General features: G+C 33.4%; 1 protein-coding gene across 3 annotated transcripts in view; it reads left to right on the top strand.

Annotated features, from left to right (window-relative positions):
• The window catches only part of CSMD3 (CUB and Sushi multiple domains 3), a 613,513-nt gene that overhangs the window by 88,880 nt on the left and 505,350 nt on the right, over positions 1-19,283 (top strand). The gene's annotated exons all lie outside the window — the stretch shown is intronic.

The raw sequence follows: 19,283 nt of genomic DNA, 5'->3' as shown, positions 1-19,283 counted from the left end.
CCTCAAAACCAGAAGTCAAAACAAGCCCCACATTTTTTCTTTGCTTTTACTTCCTTCCTCCTCCGTTTCTGCTATGTCAGGGTTTCCACTTATAGAATTTCCTGACTGTAAGACTTGTTTTACTTGCCCTGTCTTTTCTCACTTCCTCTCCCTTTAGGTGATCTACAGTACTACAAGACGTAGTGCAGGGTGCCCAAAACTAGTGCCAATGTCTTGTCTGGGCAAAACGCCACAACAGTGTGTTGATTCTCCCTCCTGAATTCAAATTTTGTTGTATTGAACTCCATTTAACTTCATGCATGTGTATCCTTTTTTTCTTTTTGTTTCTCATATGAAAAATTCCTTCTTAAACCATATAAACACCCTTTCAGAGTATTTTATCAATTCATTTAGATTACTGCCATTTCAAACAGCAGTTGGAGTATCTAACTCCAAGTTAATTCTGTACCTTTCATTTACAAATATAACAGTTGCTCAAGTAAGAAGACTCTACTAACAAAATAAAGAAAAAAATGTCAGCTCTGTGAGGTTCTAGATTAAATCTGGCAAGCTCTCTTTGATTTTTTGGTTATCAGGGCTTTAAGACATGTCACAGTGGAATATTTGCAGTCTTCATTCACAACTAACTCTGAAAATTGAAATTTACAAAGATTTCTTTTTCACTCTCCTGCTTATGTCTTTTTGGATATTGATGTAGACCAGGACTTGTTGATAGGGAAACAATGAATCATTTACTGTACCTCAAAAAGTTCCATTATCAATCACAGCTCTGATTTTTTTCAGCTCAGGCTGTTTATTATGCCCTAAGAATACACATTTTTCTCCTCTCACCACTGTTCACTTTCTGTCCAAATTTTCAACCAGAGCAGATACTGTGAGCTGATTAGGATCAAATTAGGGATTCTCCACTTTTGAAAAAACTTCAAGTGTCTTGTCTCATTGATTTTTATTTCAGCTGCTCCATGGCTCTCTAGACATCTCCATTATTTGCCTGGAAAGATAAGAAATAAAGGAATTTAATTTCAAAATTTAGGGACTAGTGAACAAAACCAAACAGGATGACACTCTCAGTTCTTAAAGAAAGTGAAAATATAAAAGGTATAAATCCTAGACAAAGACCAACGAGGAGATAAGGATACAGAAAGCAACAGGAACAAATACCAAAGCAGATGAAGGAGAGAAAAACGGCAATTAAATAAAGAAAGAAGGCACCATCAACAAAAGTGGAAAACCGTGAGATAGGTAACAGAACTGAATGATTCTTAATAGGAAAATTTTCACTGCATGAACAAAAAAATAAATACTGCAAAGCTGTAAACAGAAGGTATGTAGAATCTTGAACTGAAAATTGATAGGGACACAACAATAAATATCTACAAGCAAAACTTGTAGATAAGAGAAACAGATAATTGAAAGAAATGTAACAGAATGAAATGTATAGGTAAACATATTCAGCTCTATATGGATTCTGAGTAGACAAGACATTTAAACAGATTTTTTTTTAGATCTGAAAAGTTTGCTTTATGAAAAAATACACTGAAGCAATAAAACTCTTGGCACTCTTCCTATAAATGCAAAGCTGAAACATATCAATTGTTCTATACTCTTAGGAATATTTTGATACGATTTTGAAAGTCTAGACACTGATTGAGAGAGAAAGGTATATAATTAAAACTGATAAAAGAATGTGCTAGCCCAGACAAGGCGCCACTTGTCTCTTGAATTTATGCTTATGTTACTGCAAAGAAGCCAAGGTTTTTACAAGTTTGGAAAGAATAGCTAGCTAGAAGGGAAATCTGAAGTTAAATTGTAAGGATTTTGAACCCAAACCCAAAACCAAACCAAACCAAACTAAATGAAACACAAGCAACCAACTAAAACTTCAGCTATATTTTAAGGTGGAGGCAACTTCCTAGTAACTGACATTAGCAAGAGACTTTCCCATTATCAGCCTTCCATAGGATATCTTTCCTTGAACTGAATGGCCAGTTGAAGTGGCTGATGGATATTGGACTAGCTTATTTACTTCTCATGTAGTGCAAGATAAACCTCTTTTACAACCTCTGAGTTTATTATCTATCTTTGGAAAAACTGGTAACTAGATTTAGCTGGTAACTACCTAAATATGAGGAGTGCACACGATAGTTTTGTAATGAGATGAGTGTGGTCATCTCTGAGAAACAAAAACTTTACTTATTCACTTTTCTTTGTGTTGTTAAATTGCTTAATGGCATTTGAAATAACCTAGGAAGAAAAGTTGATTTTTGTTGTGGAGGCCATCTTTGCACTGTAACACAACAGGCCAGCACTGTCTGTGGCCATTAGTTTTCCATCTGTGTTTCAGTGATAGAAAGGAATAGAATGATCACAATAATAGTCTTGTCCCAGAAAGTTGTAGTCTATGGGAAAGCATCATTCTATTACAGGGTTGTCTAACTGTTAGACCTGTTTACATGACATAAAGGTAACCCTTAAACCAGCTGTTAAATTCACCTTGTATTGTTGCAATTGACAGTATCAATAAAAATACCTTATAAAGTTGATAATTGAATCAGAATATATCTGGAACTAAATATATTGTCACTAAACTAAAACCTGAACATTTGGTTCCTGTGTGAATAGGCTATTTCTATTATCTTTGGAGAAAGTCATGATCCTTCTAGTTTAACTGGTACGTCTGCAGAAAGCCAAAAGGAACCTTTGAGGTTTTGTGCAAATATAGGTGTGTACGTGTATTTACATATACACTAATTAGAAAGAAGATCAGGCATACAGCTTGACCTAGAGAACTTTTCTCTCTGTCTCTCTAATATTTCTCTTATATTATGATTGTGGTTCCTTATTTCTGAAAAGTGACTCCTATAGATTATGTTACATTGCACAGTTGGAAATTAATATTTTATCATTCAAATTGTTTTGATGCCTGAAACTTAAGAACAAATTAATGTCAATAATATACTGGAAATCCCTGAATATGTTATGGACGAGAGACATTGCCTACCAAAAAAACCCCAAACCAAAAAATCACAAAAACTAAACCGAAAACAATGCCAAAAAGCCACCACACCCCCGCCCCCCCAAGATCCTTTTTAAGGGTTAGTAGCATTAAAAAATTCTCTAAATCTGATGTCATTTCTTCTGTATCCAGTGCAAGTCTTTAGGATGTAAATGTAGCAAAAGAATTAGTTATGCAGAAGTGTCTTTTTCATTAAGATTTACAAATTCAGCCATGAAATTATAGCTTTTCTTATATGGTCCAATATGCTTCCATTTTGCATTGTAAAACATATATCCTACACATCTAGTTTTCAGTGTATAAAAAATTTAGCTTCTGTATGTCTGTAACCTATGTACAAAGAACTGAGGTAATTTTGCTCATTAAATGTTGCTGCCTTATAATATGAAACAAGCTGTGCACAGAAATGAATGTGTATTTTATCTAGTTTTAAAGAATATTAGAAGCTCCTCTGAGGTAAAATAGATTTGCTTTTCTTGCTGACACTCTCCATATATCCACCATACTAAAATTATATAAGTAAACTAAGTTTAACTGAGATTTTCTAATTCTAATCTTTTATTAGATAAATGCTGTTCATTCTCAACTCTGGTCTGAAAGAAACCGATAAAGACTTCTACTGCTAAAGTCTGCAGGTGGACATTTCTCTAACACTTTTTTACAAGGTGATTAAAGTTGTTGATGAGAGAGCTTCTCCAGAGTAACCAGCATCTATCTAGAAAGAATTGAGCTCATATTTTTGGGTGGAATGCTGGGTGCTGGAAAAAGAAAAATGAAAAGGGCCTAGTGTGATGATCTAAATAGTAAATGATACATACAAAACTGAGGAATGTTTTGGAGAGATATTACATAAGTAAGATATGAGAGGAATGAGAGGAGATAGGTGCTGTAAAGTGCATAGCAGACCTATATACTCCCAAAGGGAACTGACACACTTCAAAATGTCAATATCATGAGTGGTGACAACAACTGCATTTTTGGCTATTTCTGTACTGTTAATTTTCATATATTGCACTATTTCAGTTGTCATTTAGAAAATAGTTGTCCATAATTCCAAAAAGATTTATACAGTTTGAAGGAAATGGTAAATACTAAAGGACATAATTTTCTAATAGAAACCACTGACACGCATTTTTTGTCATGGTAAAATCTGGAATTAAGTCAAAGTAATGTTTGGGTTTTTTTCCTAATTTGAAGCTCAGTAATTTCTTAGGTTACTGCCTTCATTACATACTATGATACTTGGTAATCCAGCTCTATAAATATAATCTGGATGAAAAAAGCACAGTGGCATGTTAATCATGGTAATATATTTCATAGCCTTTTGAATATTGATAATCGTAAAAATATTCTTTGCCTAGTTCCATTACAAACATGTTATACCAGACCATGTGAAAAAGAATCATGGCTGTAATAGTTCCTATTAATTATTTTTATTTCCTGTGTGATTTTGAATGAGTATGGGAAGTGAAAACGTATTTAAATATAGAATTGAAAAAAATACTTAAAATGTAAAAACATCACAAGATCCTCCATTCCCCACTCACACACAAAAAAAATAGAAAAATCAATTAAACCTCTTGACTGTCCAAAATACAAAGAAATATGAAAAATTACAGTATCCACTAAATAAATCAGTTAAACTTTTTCTCCCAAATGAAAGACTATAGTAAATATTACCAAAAAGTATTATGTTTCCACATATAAATACTATGGACAAGTCTCATTATCAGGAAGTGTATTATAAATTATACCAGTTTGGTTATAGGGAAGGTAAAAAATTATAATGGAGATATCTTGCTTTTCTGAAATTAGATGAAAATCTATGGATTTGACTACAGTTTTGCATGAAAAATAAGTACTGAATGTATTTGTAACTTCCTCTTTTCATAATATTACTTTCACTATCAAACTATTTTCTACAATTTATCTATTTCATTTCATTGAGCACTCAATAAAATTGTTTTATCCATTTCTATCCTACCTTTCTAAGACCCCCCTAATTAATCATTGTCTCATAATTTTTTTTTTTTTTACTTAACCATTCCATATTTGCAGTTCTATCTATGAATAATTTTTTTTAACATCACTTTTTTTTTTCAGGATATCAACTAAATTACTAAAATTATAAAATTACAAAAATCTCTCACCTACAAAAATGCTAGACAAGTTTCTATTTCTATCATAGTATTTGCACCTGTAATTAGCAATATGCTGGTAGGTTTTCAGCTTTGGGTATACTGAAAGTTGGAATTACATTTGAAACGATTGTTCAATTTTATGTGGAGGTTTTAGAAACCTTTTCTCTTGCCCTGTGTTTTGCCTGAAGTAGATTTAATCTTTCTGTATCTAAAGTTTTCTTTATGGTTGTCTAGGGAAATTAAATCTAGTTTGCTTGGGTTTTTTCCCAGTCTATTATTGGATATTGTTTTTTGTTTAAACATTTTGTTGTTTAGAACTGCACTATGTTATCGATCAACATGCTGTAACACCAGGTTACATTATTATGCTAATGTGATCCAGTTATATATGGAAGCGGCTCTTAACAATGGTTTATGAGGTGCAGCTGTAAGAAATCTTTTAACTGATAGTAAGCCATGAAGAAGTCAAATCAAAAACATGAGTTACTTTTTAAAAAAATAATTATAACCTTTGGCACACAAACAAATTTATTTATTTATTGTGCTTTATGTTTGGTTGTTGGTATGGCAGGTTTTTTAGCAAAAAATGTGTTTTCTTAGACAAAGTCTTTTTTTCAGATTGGTATTTAGAGTAGTGGCCAGTTATTCTTGATATTGAATTCAAAGTTAAATTTGAAGAAAGGTTCAAATCAAGACCAACTTTGAATGTTCTAAAAAATCCTATTCACTTTCTGCCCTGTTGAATGGATTGTGTCTGAAGAATAATTTTGAACTGATTTCAGACTTTGTATTATGAGACTTAGTGGTTTGAAGAACTTATATTTAACATTTTTATAAAGCATATATACATAAAATGTAAGGAAAATGGAAATGTTTTAAACTTTCTACATAGGCTTTTTTTTTACTGTGTTTATCAGTTCCAGTACTAAAAAGTAACAACTCTAACTCCTTATGTTGGTATGAAATGTAGGTATCTTTTTTGTGAGATATCCTGTTTACAGTAATGATTGTTTCCTTTAAAAGTCTTGTTTACTCCCCTATCTGATTCTGTTAATGTCAGTCAACACGGCTCTGATAGGAAATCAAGATAACACAGACTAACCTATCCTTTGATGACTGTAAATTGATCAGCTAAGTGGAATCCTATTTCTATTATAAATTAATTTTTATTTAAACCCATTTGTTAAAAGGCAAATGCTAGTTGCAGACCTGGCAGTCCAATTACTATCTACTGATACTCATTTTATGTGAACATAGCTATTATCCAATCCTAAATACAGAGACAAACACTAGTTGCATTTTCTTACCCGATTTCAGCAAAAGTAACAGAATCTTTTAAAATCTCTTTTCTGAAATTATTGTGGTTTTTCTTTCTTCATTTTGGAAGTACTTCTTCTTTGTTAGAACAGTTATTAGAAGATTATGAAAAGTGAAGGTTAGAATAAGGCAGCTAACACACTTCTGTAATATTATCTATACTTTCCAAGTTCAAATTTTTAATTCAGATTTTTGTCCCTTGAAAGTGGGACCTTATCTTCTATTTTAAACTCAGGTATCCTTTTCTTAAAAAATGCTTTTCATTTTCCTGCTAGAAGTTTTGCTATGGCATTTCATATGTAGTAATCAATATAGAATTAATAATTTATCTGCTATGAGACTGAAAATTACATGGTTTTATTATTTATGTTTATATAGTACATAAATTGTACTTATGTAATAGATACATTAATTTAGAACCCTTTATTTCACTATGTTTGTAAAGACCATTCTAGGGTCACATTTATGATTTGATGGGATAAAAAGCACCTCAAGAGCCACAACTTTTTTCCCTAGATCTGTCTTTTCCAGAATTTTAGATCTGCAAATGTAAAATATTTTCCACTATATCCTGGTTTTCTTATCTTCCACTTTGCATTTAATTTGATCATCTGTTTCATTGCTTTTGTACCCACCACACCCCCAAGGGCATTTCACAATGGATATCAGAAATTCAGAGCTTAATTTCTCACCACAGTGGTCAAAGAGGAAGTCTTTATTCATACTTATTTCTTCATTGCACTGGATTCAGGCTTTGCCTTGAAATACCATATGCTCCAAACCTCTACGTGTAAAGATAGACATTGGAGGAGAGACACCTTTACTCTAGCATCCTCTCTTCCCTCTCTTGCTCTTTCTTTCATACTCTGCTTATATGGTCTCCTTTAAAGTGACTGTGTGAAAATTAAGTTGGTTCCAACTCTGAGTGAAAGATTTCTGGAAGAATATGAATGAAATAAAGTCCATGGGATTTTGGTTTGCTTGTTTTAGCTATTGCAGCTAATTTAGCTGATGAACTGGTTGGTTTTATTCTATTGGTTGCCATTACTCAGTATTAAAAGACTGAGTTTTTCATATTAAAAGCATAGATTCTGAAATATGTGCATACAGTTTGTTCTCTTTCATATGCCCTGCTACTACAAATTTATCTCTATACCAGAACAGAAATAAAGTGTGTGGTGATAATGTCACAAGCCTTTTGCTCATGGATGAATTCCAAAATGATGCAGAATATTTAGTATAAGTTGAAGCTGTTCTGGAAGTTCCTGGCACCTACACTGGTGATAAGCAAAATATGGCATCTCTCCTTTACATATTGTGCTATTTTCACACATTAAGGCAAAGTTACAAAAGATAGTCCAAATCATAAAAGCTTGTTGTCACTCACAGAAGCAAACCCGTCTCCCATGTTCCTCTGATTTTGGCTGTGGGATCCTTCTCTTTTTTCCATTGGCTCTGGCACTCATCAGGCATATCACTTTGTGAATATGCTTCCCTCTGCTAACTGAATTGACTCGGGTTTATTTTTAAAGCATTAGTTCTCCATTGGGGTGGTTAAATAAATTCAGAGAGAAGGGTGCAAATGACTAGCTCCAGTGTGAAGTCAGTGTTAGAACTCTGGGAAAACTGGAAGAAGCAGGTTCCTCTCCTTTGGTGCTTTGAAAGCTCCAAGATCTCCTAAAATATATTGTCAATCTTTACCCAGTTTTAAGATGAGGACAACAGACTATATTGTCACAATGTTCCAGCTGCTCAAGGATAAAAATATGTACTGCTTACTTCATTTTTTTTTTAATCTAGTTACTTTAAGGACCTAGGATTCTTTCAAGTTCTCTCAAGGTTATTGTTTTGATATGTTTTGTTCTTATCAGTTTTTCTCTCCAAGAAGCAGGCAAATCCACATCCTACAGATTTTTAAAGACTATTTGTATGTAGTGCAATATCTCATTCTTCTTACTTATCATTTGAAGTTCTTGATATTTTTATGCCTTAAAACAAATTGACTGCTTTAGAAAAGATAATTAGTTATAAAATCTGTTTCATTTCTGATGCTAGAAAAAAGTGGAGAGTTGTATAATAAGTTTTACACTGATAATGGATGATGGCAGTTTTTAGAAACATGTTTTGTACAGAATATAGTGATCATACCAGAACCTGATGAGTGCTTTATTGTTTAGTTCAAAGCAGCTGTTCAATTAACAATGTTCAGCCTTGACCTATGATCATTGTTTTAAAATAGTAGATTGCATGAACAGTTTTGCATTTTGACAAGGAAAAATTATCATTTGACAAAAAAACAATTAGTTCATAAATCATATGTAAATTTGTTAATGACTTGTTGAATAAAGTATAAGATATTTTTATCACTATTTTCAGTGAGATTAAAACTTGAATCTAGTTGACCACTTCTGCTCAATCAAGTTTGCTTTGTTTTATAGACTATTAAATTCTGTTTACTTATTTTAGACCTACTGAATAGATGTATAAAAATTGTAGGAGTTACTCCTACTTATATTTTAATTAGAATACTTTTAAGGAAGCCTTTACATTTCTTACTTTCTTCCTGAGTCGATGGGTAAGTAACTGCTTCTTTAGAAGGAAAATTGAAAGACCAAAGATAACCTGAATTTTACCAGGATGTTGCACTTCAACCTTGCGATACTCTCAACTGCAGTTCAACACCTCTATTAACTTCTCAACATGTTCACATGAATGCACACAAGAATATCCAAATCAAACCCTGAAGGGAATTGAACTTAATTGTCCATTACTCAGTAGATAAGTGTTATCCTTTTCCAACACACTCCTGAGATTTAAAAGATGTTTGTTCTGAATTGGTGTGTAAGAAGGAACATAAGAGGCTGGGTTGGCTTTGGCTGGCTGCCAGATGCCCATCAGCCACTCCATCCCTCCCCCTCAACAGCAGGACAGCAAGAGAAAATAAGATTAAAATCTCCTGTGTCAAAAGATGAGGAGATCTTACCTTTACACCTGAACCCAATGCACACATGAAACTTACACGTTAAAGACCCTCAGTTTAATTCACTGCCTAAGAATTGATTGATTTCTTGAATCATGAGATTTTTATATCCCTCCTAAACCTTTAGCAATTCTATCAGTGATATATTCCTGAACTCTGAACTTACTTATTAGCTACATGTCCAATCCCTTTCTGAATACTTTTAAACCCCTGGATTAATTAAAGAACTAGTTCAACAAGGTAATTGAACTTCATCTTACCAGTTTTAGTTTGACACTTTCCAGTTTAATTAATAAATGTGAGTATATAACGAGTGAGAGACTTGATCACCATCATGAGTGATTGTGTCATCCAAATCATCTGAATTTTGGAGTTTATTTGATCCTCACTTGGATTAGCTACTAATGTTTGCTGACTTGCCCTTGCCATTCTTGGAACCTGCTATTAGGATATGGTCTTTTCTGCTCAAAGCTCAAAAAGGCATGGTTGCATAGGTGGGTGGCCAAGGCATGAAAGAGTTACTAAGGGAGATTAGTTTTACTCTGGCAGTTAGTAGAGTCATCAGAAAGATATGAACATGGAAATATTGTTGATGTTATCCATCAGATTAGATACAGAATTCTCAAATCTTCAGAAGCTTAAATTCTTATGCAAGATGTAAACAGTGTTATTTTGCTCTAAGAAATGTTGTGGTGTACTAATTTTAAAATATTCCTTTTTTTTTTTTTTTGGAAGATGTAAAACTTCTTTTCATTTCATTCTTCAATCTAGAAAAGGAATAAAAAATTTAAAAAGTAACTCAGAAAACCCATCCCAAACATATACTGTAAACTTAGGAATGTAGGGTGCTTTTGTGTGCCTGTAGAATCATACAATCATTGTGTTCCCTTGAGTCCTGACAGTGGTCACCACAGAGAAAGATCAGTGCCTGCCCCTCCTCTTCCCCTCAAGAGGAAGCTGCTGTAGACTGCAATGAGGTCCCCTCAGTCTCCTCTTCTCCAGGCTGAACAGACCAAGTGACCTCAGCCCCCATATAGCTTCCCCTCAAGGGCCTTAAATATCTTTGCTTCCCTCCTTTAGATGCTCTCTAATAGTGTTATATCCTTCTTATATTGTGGCCCCCAAAACTGTACATGGTACTCAAGTTGAGGCCACACCAGTGCAGAATAATGTGGGACAATCAACTCCCTCAACTGACAAATAATGCAGTGCTCGGTGCACTTTGTAGATCTACTTGATGTAGAAATGCTCTTGTAAGATTTATACAACAAATAAATAGTGGTAGTACTAACAAAGGTTTGATTTTTTCCCCTCCCCTCAGTTAGAGGTTTCAGGGACACCTTATTGTGGAAGAGGGCTTGTAAGAAAGAGGGGGAACACACTTTCAGTAGGGCATGTAATGATAGGACAAAGGTTAATTGTTTTAACTAAAAGAGTTTAGATTCAGACTGCATATAATGAAGACATTTTTTACAGTGAGGATGGTGAAACAGTGGGCCAGATTGCCCAGAGAGGCAGTAGATGTCCCATCCCTGGAAATATTCAAGGTGAGGTTGGATGGGATTCTGAGCAGCATCATCTAGTTGAATATGTCCCTGCTTGTCGCAAAGGACTTGGACTAGATGACTGTTAAAGGTGCCTCACAACCCAAAGCTTTCCATGCTTCTATGACTTTACTTACCGTAAGAACTGTGGAAAAGAACTGTCTCTCTGCAGAGAGTAGGGCTTTTAAAACAAGCCTGAATCCTGATATCCAATTCTCTGTACCTGTCCCTCCACTGGAAGAACAGCACTTTCTGACTTCAGTGTGACTTTGGTTATCAGACTAAAGATGTTAGAATTGGAAGGTCCTCTCTCCTGTGGTATTTGTGATCACTTAGGTCTTTTACAGAGATCAGGTGACAGAGCCTATTATCACACAGAATTGTTTGAATTTGATGTAGCGTGTCTCATGAATAGTTAAGGACTGGATATGACTGCCCAGAAGGCTGAGACACCTCCTCCTTTGTAGACTTTCAGGACTTACAAAGCCCTGAACCCCATTTTGACCTCAGACCCGCCCCTGCTTTGTTTGCTATCCTGTTATCTAGTGATGTGAAATGAATATTTTTTATATCCAAGCAATCTTTTTACAGTAACTTTCACAAGTATTTTTCATATTTTCAATATAAAAGCTTTTCTATTTATTTATTTGGGATGATTTATGTAATTTTGGAAACCTGCAAGGGAAAACCATAACAGGAGTGAGAAAAATCTTTCTTTTGTGGCATTCATGCTACTTTACAGTGGATATGGAGACAGTAAAAAATGCTAAAGCCATTAGAGCTGTGTCTCAAGCACTAGGCTGTGGGATTTGATATAGAAATCCGATAGCATGAGATGTACTTCAAACAGAGTGACCTGTATCCCTTTGTATATGGAATATGGACTATTCAGTTTCCAAGAAGGAGGAGAAGCATAGGTAAATATGTTCTGGACCACTTTAAAGGTTTTATTCAGAAGCAAAGATATTTGTACTTAACGCTTACAGGTAACTTTTAAAAATAATTTATTTTTTTTCTCTTTCATATACTTAAAAGCATTGTTGATATTTAAATAATGTATTTAATGACATAGCATATATTTTATCAAGGATTTTGGTAGTGAAATACATAACTTAATTTTTAAAAGCATATTACCTTGCCTTTCCTAGCTTTTCTGTTGACTACCATTTATGGCTGACTGCTATTGCTACTTTTCAGTAGCTTTTGAAACAGCTTTTCACAGCTTTTGAAACTTTCTGCTGGTGGATGCTCAGTTTGCTGTTCAGAGATCAAAGAAACTGTTGTGGTTTAACCCAAGCTGGTGACTAAGCACCACACAGGCACTCTCACTCCCTCACCAGGGGGAAGAGGAAGAGAAATGGAAGGGTAAAAGTGATAAAACTCATAGATTGAGACAAAGACAGTTTAATAGGAAAGCAAAAGCCACACATGCAAGCAAAACAAAACAAGGAATTAATTCACCACTTCCACAGGCAGACAGGCAGGTGTTCAGCCGCCTCCAGGAGAGCAGGGCCCCATGAGGAGTAATGGTGACGCAAGAAGACAAACGCCATCATTCCAAACATCTCTCCTTCCTTCTTCTTCCCCAGCTTCATAAAATGAGCACACCACCATGTGATATGGGATATCCTTTGGGTCATTTGGAGTCAGCTATCCTGGCTGTGTCTCCTCCCAACTTCACATTCACCCCCAGCCCCCTTGTGAGTGTGACAGTATGGGATACAGCGAAGGCACTGCCCAGCAAGAACAAAAACATCCCTGTATTATCAACACTGTTTTCAGCACAAATACAAAACATAACCCATGTTAATCAGTGTGAAGGGAATTAACTACTCCAGTCAAAATCAGCACAGATGCTTACATTCTGATGAATTATTATGGAAGCAACACAACAAGAAAAGAACAGAACAGCCTGAAAGAGAAACAGATTCTAGATTTTACATTCCCATGAAAGAAGGCAACCAAAAAAATTATCAACCAAAATATGTGATGTCAAATTTGATACACTCAACATTTAAAATCCATACTTCATTAAGTAATCACATCTTCTCTTTAATACCTCAGTATTCAAAATAAGAAAATGCCATGATATGCAGAAGTAAGGGGATAGGGTTCTCAGAACCCAATATTTTATGAGTATTAGATGAAAACAAAATTGTGTCTAGAAAAAAATACTGAAGAAGGTTGTTATTTTAGTTGAGTAGATGCTGGTCACAGGAAATGCAGCAGCAAATTGGGTGAGAAGATCATGCTTTTATCTTAGAAAATGCAAATAAGCAAACCCTTCTATTGAGGACTTTATTTTTTTTAATAATAATTAGAGCTAGTGGGAAAATGTTAAACAATATCTGGCAGGCAAAAGATCTCAGTAAATTTGAAATTGAATCAGTGTAGCATCACACTAGTCAGATGTTAAATCTAATCATCTGCTACTTAGAAAATTAATAGAAGTGTATATGAATACAAAACCACACAGATAGGGCTCCAGCAGCTAATAATTAATTCATTAACTTGTCCAACAAGACCAAGCCCCAACAGTACCTTACTAAGTTGAAGATGTATTTATTTGCTAAGTATTGACCAGTACTCTCTTCATAAATAACAGATAACAAGTTACTGGACAAACTAGCAAATAAAATGACTGGTATAAGGACAATAGTTAGCTTAATGGGAAAAATCCACTGGTGATGCAGCTTCATTTATATATGTGCTATGGATTTTAAGACTAATAGTCTCTGAAGATTACAAAATTAAGTATGTATCATTAAGACCAAAATTTCATAGTGGAAGGAAAAAAAAGTTACATTCATGTAAAAGAAAAAAAAAATAGAAATCTTTTAACTGTTCTTTGAAAATATCAGATATTTCAGTTTCATGTAAACAGCTAAATACAGAATAAAATTCCTGTTGCCTTCAGAAAGTTTGGTTTTATTTCTGGGGAAGATTCTCAATTATAGTATACAAAAGTTCATTTTACCTACTTGTCTTTTATACTTGGCATTTTGCTTATTACACATATTTTTTTTCAGAATCCATCTTCTCCTTTTGACATTAAGAATAAACAGTTCTTGTGAGATCAAACTAAAAGTGAGAATGTATGGGCTTTGACAGTCTTTTTAATTTTACAGTCAAAGTTACAATAAGTTGACATGTTAACATGTTTTATGTTTCTGCATCATTTTGCCAAAATTAGGTACAAACATTTCTTGCACCGTTCAGATTAGACTAAAATTCTTCCTGTTGTAAAATTTCTATGAGCTAATCAAAAATTCATTGAGATCAAGTGAGACTGCTATTCACTTAAAAAAACTTTTTTGATTAATTTCTTCAGATACTATCCAATCCAAGCTGAAATATTCTACAGGAACTGTGTTTTCTTTGGAAATCACTAACACACTATAGAAAAGATAGAATCTTGTGAACCTGAAAAGAAAACAAAACAAAGAAAAGAGCTGTTAAAATACCTTTTTAAAAATTACATATTTAAAAGCATAATCAACGCTTTGTCAAAAAGCTGATATCTAAGACCTACAAGAGAAGAGGAAATACAGTCATTTATCATGTCACCGTCTCAAGTAAACAATTTATCTAGGAGCACTTTTGTATGCCTAATCAAGATTGCTTTCCATAATTTTAACTTTGCAATTATGAAATGATTGCTCTATTTAGATCCTGAATCTGGGAGCTGGTCTTCCTTAAGGGCTGATGAGTTTATAGTTCAGCACGCAGCTTAAAGTTCACTTGACATACGATTAATGTTTTATCACAAGGACTACAGTAAAAGCAGAAAAAAAATGATTGATCAAACTGCAGAAATTTCCAGTCAAGAACTCTAAAATCTTGGAAACCACAAATCTAAGATGATTTGTCATTTTAAAATGATGTCATACGTGATTGAAAAAAGACAATGGGAGAGATTAAAATAGAGAGATTATAATTACTCTTGTAGTCTTTAAAAATATACTTAAAAAATGAAAAGAGATTCAACTGTCTAATGTATGTGCCTTCTTTTTTTGAATCTGTAGCACATGATAGAATATGGTAACCCACAGGAGGAAGAGACACAGTGACACACTCTGTAAATTACATGTTTGAAAGAAAATAATTATGTCATTTACAATCATTTATAATCCCAAAAAATATTACAAAAAATTTTCCTATAGATTCAAACATTATCACTACTGCTTAGAAATTATTTATTATATTTGAATTAATGGTGACAGAATATTTAGAAATTCCTGTGTACATAAGACAATGATTTATTTCAGACTCCATTGGGCTTTTTCCATTACTGAAAAAATAAATAAGGATGGAGTCAGAAGACACATAAAACACAGTGTGTTCACTGTGTTTCAAAACTAGTCTCTCACCTGGAAAAAGAAACCCTTTAGTCACTTTTTTGTATGTCAAGAAATTTTCTGCATTTTCATCCTGAGAACTTATAGACATCTGAGGACTCAAATAAAATCTGTTTTATTTCACCAAGAAGTCTTAGAATAAATATATAATAACTGTTATATTCACTTCTAAATATAGAAGTGAATATAAAAGTTATTATTACTAGTCTGTTTACAATATTATTAAACCTCATACTCAAAGCAGCTAATTACTTAAAAAAAATACAGCTAAAATTGTACAGATTCTTCCTAGAATCTACCTCTTTTCTGTGGTGGTGTTCTGTGGTGCTTTTGATGTCCATTTAGACACTCATCACTTTGGTTTCCTTGGGAGGATAAAGATGGCACCATGGGGTAGTTATGGCAAACAACCAGAAAGACTAATTCTTTGTCAAAGAGTATTATGGTGATGATTTTCTTCTCCTCAGTCTTGGGTCTACTTGGAGTAATTTAATCATGTATCTCATATGTCCTTTTCTCTGGCTCCAAGGCAATGGGTGTTTCTGTTCTCTGTTCTTATACTCTGACATGATTGCAAAAACATTGCCAGATTCACATTACTGAAACTACTTTACACAGCATTATAATTTTGCATGTAAATAATATATAAATTCTGAATACATATTGTGTTTCCAAATGATATATTTAATTTCACCATATTTACTACTGGAGTTTTAGAATCTCTATATACAATAATTTTTTTCAGGCTGAGCATCTGGTCTCTCCTCTGTAGAAAACTTGAATAAATAAAAATATCTCTTAACCTTTTCCTACACTCCCAGAAACATCTCTAGTCTTGGACTACATACATAATGTGTCCATTTCCTGTGGGTGTTAGGTGCCTGGCAAGCTTGTTAGACACACGAGCAAGAACAAAGCAAATATATTCATTCATATGCAGTGTATTCCTTTACAAATTTGTATCACTATTCTGTGTTTGATAACACTCTGTAGCTGAACTGCATAATCTAAATCAAATACTCAAGTAGAATGTCACAATTCAAAATTTGGGTTTTTAGGAGTTAAACCAGAAAGAAGTGTATTTTCCTCTCAGACCTCTCTCGACATTGTCTTTTAGTTCCCATGCTTTCCTATGGGTACCCAAGCCAGTATCAGTTACTTATGGGATCCCTTAATGAGGTCAGAGAGCACTAAATGAGATAATTCCAAAATCAAAAAGGGAAAGATGAAAAGGAACAGAGAATCCCACCAAAAAAAAAAAAAAAATCAAAAAAGAAAGCACATCTGTTGTAGTACAAATTTTTTCTGCCAAAGTGGTAGATTATAAAGGCATGCTTGAAGAGCCTAGCACAAGATGCAGGCATGTCTAGAACCCTTAAGGAATCCTGCCTGGCCTCCATCTCTCCAGAAGCACATGGATCTCATGGTGGTACAATGCCATATCTACCAACTCTGTGCTGATGTTTCAAATATCTCACAGTGTCTAAAAACAGAAGTAGAGAGTCACCTGATAACTCCATTAGGTATTTTAAATTTGAAAAAAGTTGATACAAATGGAATGAGATATGCAAATGGAATGTAAGATGGAAAATTGCTGTGATAAAAAACCCCTCAGCTATGAGAGGAAATCTAAATTTTAAATGTATTTAATATGCATATGATATCTATTTAATGAGATGACTGCATATTTTGCATAATTGTTTGACCTAAAGTTTTACTTTTACCAGAGTACTCAGACATTTAGTTGTGACTGATCTGAATAAGTGACAATAGGATGTATGCACATAAATTATCATACAGATATTTTGCTTCTTACCTGCCATCTCTCTCCTGCAGTTATGATGTGGTTGTTATGTTTCATTTTAAATGGCAATGAAAACTGTTCCAGATAACACTTAGGACAGTTTGTAGGGTTTAACATACAAATAAGACTTAAGATCTGAAGTCAATGTCCTTTTGTACCTAATAAATAATACTCAAGTATTAGGTTATTTCAATAGTCAGAATGAATTACATTACAGGTCTTTCTAAAAATCTGTAGTATTTTACTGAGTGAAATTTGCATGTTGAATTTTTACTCATTAAAATTTTTGATTAATTTTGCATTCACTAAACCAAAAATATTATCTCTGAATTTCTTCATATCACCTTAAGTGTAGCAACCAAATTAAAGAAACAAGCTTATCTTTTTTGACTAAATGCAACATAATGATGCCTATAAAAGGTCCACCACTGAAAGCTAAATGGTATCCAACAGCTCTTATAATGATCTGTTTTGCATCAGGAGCAGTAATGTTTACTATGCTCGTACATATGTGTTCATTTTAAAAATCCACTACCCATCTAAGCTGTGCCTACGTACCACTCACAAAATTGAACACTTTGGGATAACTGTGTATTTCTTTTCTGCTGGATATGTTTATACCAAGAATTTTTTATATCGTTGATTAGCTAAACAGATACCAGCTAAATCTACTGTGAGATACAAGTTAGAGTTTTATTCAAATTATTGGATTGATTTTACATTAGGCCAGCTTATCTTAAGTGTTGATACTTGCCAATGAATTAGCGTATTGGTCAATGACCAAGCCATTGAAAAAAATGCTTTGATATTGACTTATTAAAAGACTATGCATATGCCATTTTGGGAGACGTAAGCATTTTATTAACTTTTTTTATTAATAGAACAAAAACATACCTTCCTATCAAATAAAAAATGCATTTCCTAAATCATATATATTCTGTACATAATTCTCCATTTTTCATATTAACATAAATTCTTTAGTCTTCTTTTAATGATATTATTCATAAAGATGCCAATGACAAAACAAAAGATAGCTTTCTAAATACACCCACTGAGGACTTGAAACATATAAATATATGACTGTATACATCTTTAGGGGCCTTTGCTTCTTTTGTTCATGTTTTTAAATTTTCTGGTTATGTGATGCAAATACTATTATAATTTGTCTTTCATATCTGTCATGACTGTAACCAATGGCATAAATTGGCCATTGTATAGAGGAGGTTTTTCTTTTTGACTTTTTGTTTGTTTGTTTTTAAATTTTGTATTGTTTTCCAAAGATTGCTTAAGAAAAAACATCTATATAATACCCATTAGAGTATCTGTTAAGGACACCACGTATATAGTGATCAAAGAAAAACTTTTTATGATCCCCACAGCAAATAAGCTTCCTGGTAAATTAGTGGTACACTATATAGAACTCATCTAAATGTATCTTAAGGCTAAAAATAAGCAAAACATTAAATAAATGCTAATATTGCAATTACAGTATTTTTTTAGCAAATAATTTCCTGACCTTTTGAATTCTGGGCTTCTCATCACTCATATCCTTCCCTCTGATGAGACTAGAAATGCTGATAATGGCAGGACATAACTTATCAGTTAATTTGTGATTTCAGAAGAAGACTGAGACTGAATTTCAGAATAAGCAGCGGTAAACGTATTAAAACATCAGTAAACACCACTGGCGTTTGTTCTTACATCAATCAAAATTAAAAATATATGTCATCTCTTCCAGTAAAATTGAGTTTATATATTTCTCAATGTGTGCTCCAGACCAGCCTAGGTAGCTGTAGATATAGCTGCATTTAAAAACAAACAAACAAATAAACAAACAAAATCTAAACACAAAAAACCTTCAAACAAACAAAAAATTTATTCTAACAATGAAAAGAGAAAACGTATATCTTGGGTAACCTAGACTAACTCTGATTTTAAGGCCACTTTGAACAGTAGCTTGGACTATGTGGCCTCTATAGGTCCCTTTTGAGCTAAATTTTTCTGTAGTTCTAAATTCAAAATAAAATATAAAATAAGGGCTTATCTACAAACACATGAAAATAATTTTAATCTCAATCATTAATAAAATATATCATCCTAATCTGCTACACAATTCACCACAC

This window comes from Corvus cornix, chromosome 2 (genome assembly GCF_000738735.6).
Source record: "Corvus cornix cornix isolate S_Up_H32 chromosome 2, ASM73873v5, whole genome shotgun sequence".
Lineage (NCBI taxonomy): Eukaryota > Metazoa > Chordata > Aves > Passeriformes > Corvidae > Corvus > Corvus cornix.
This window is presented reverse-complemented; position numbering and strand designations above follow the sequence as displayed.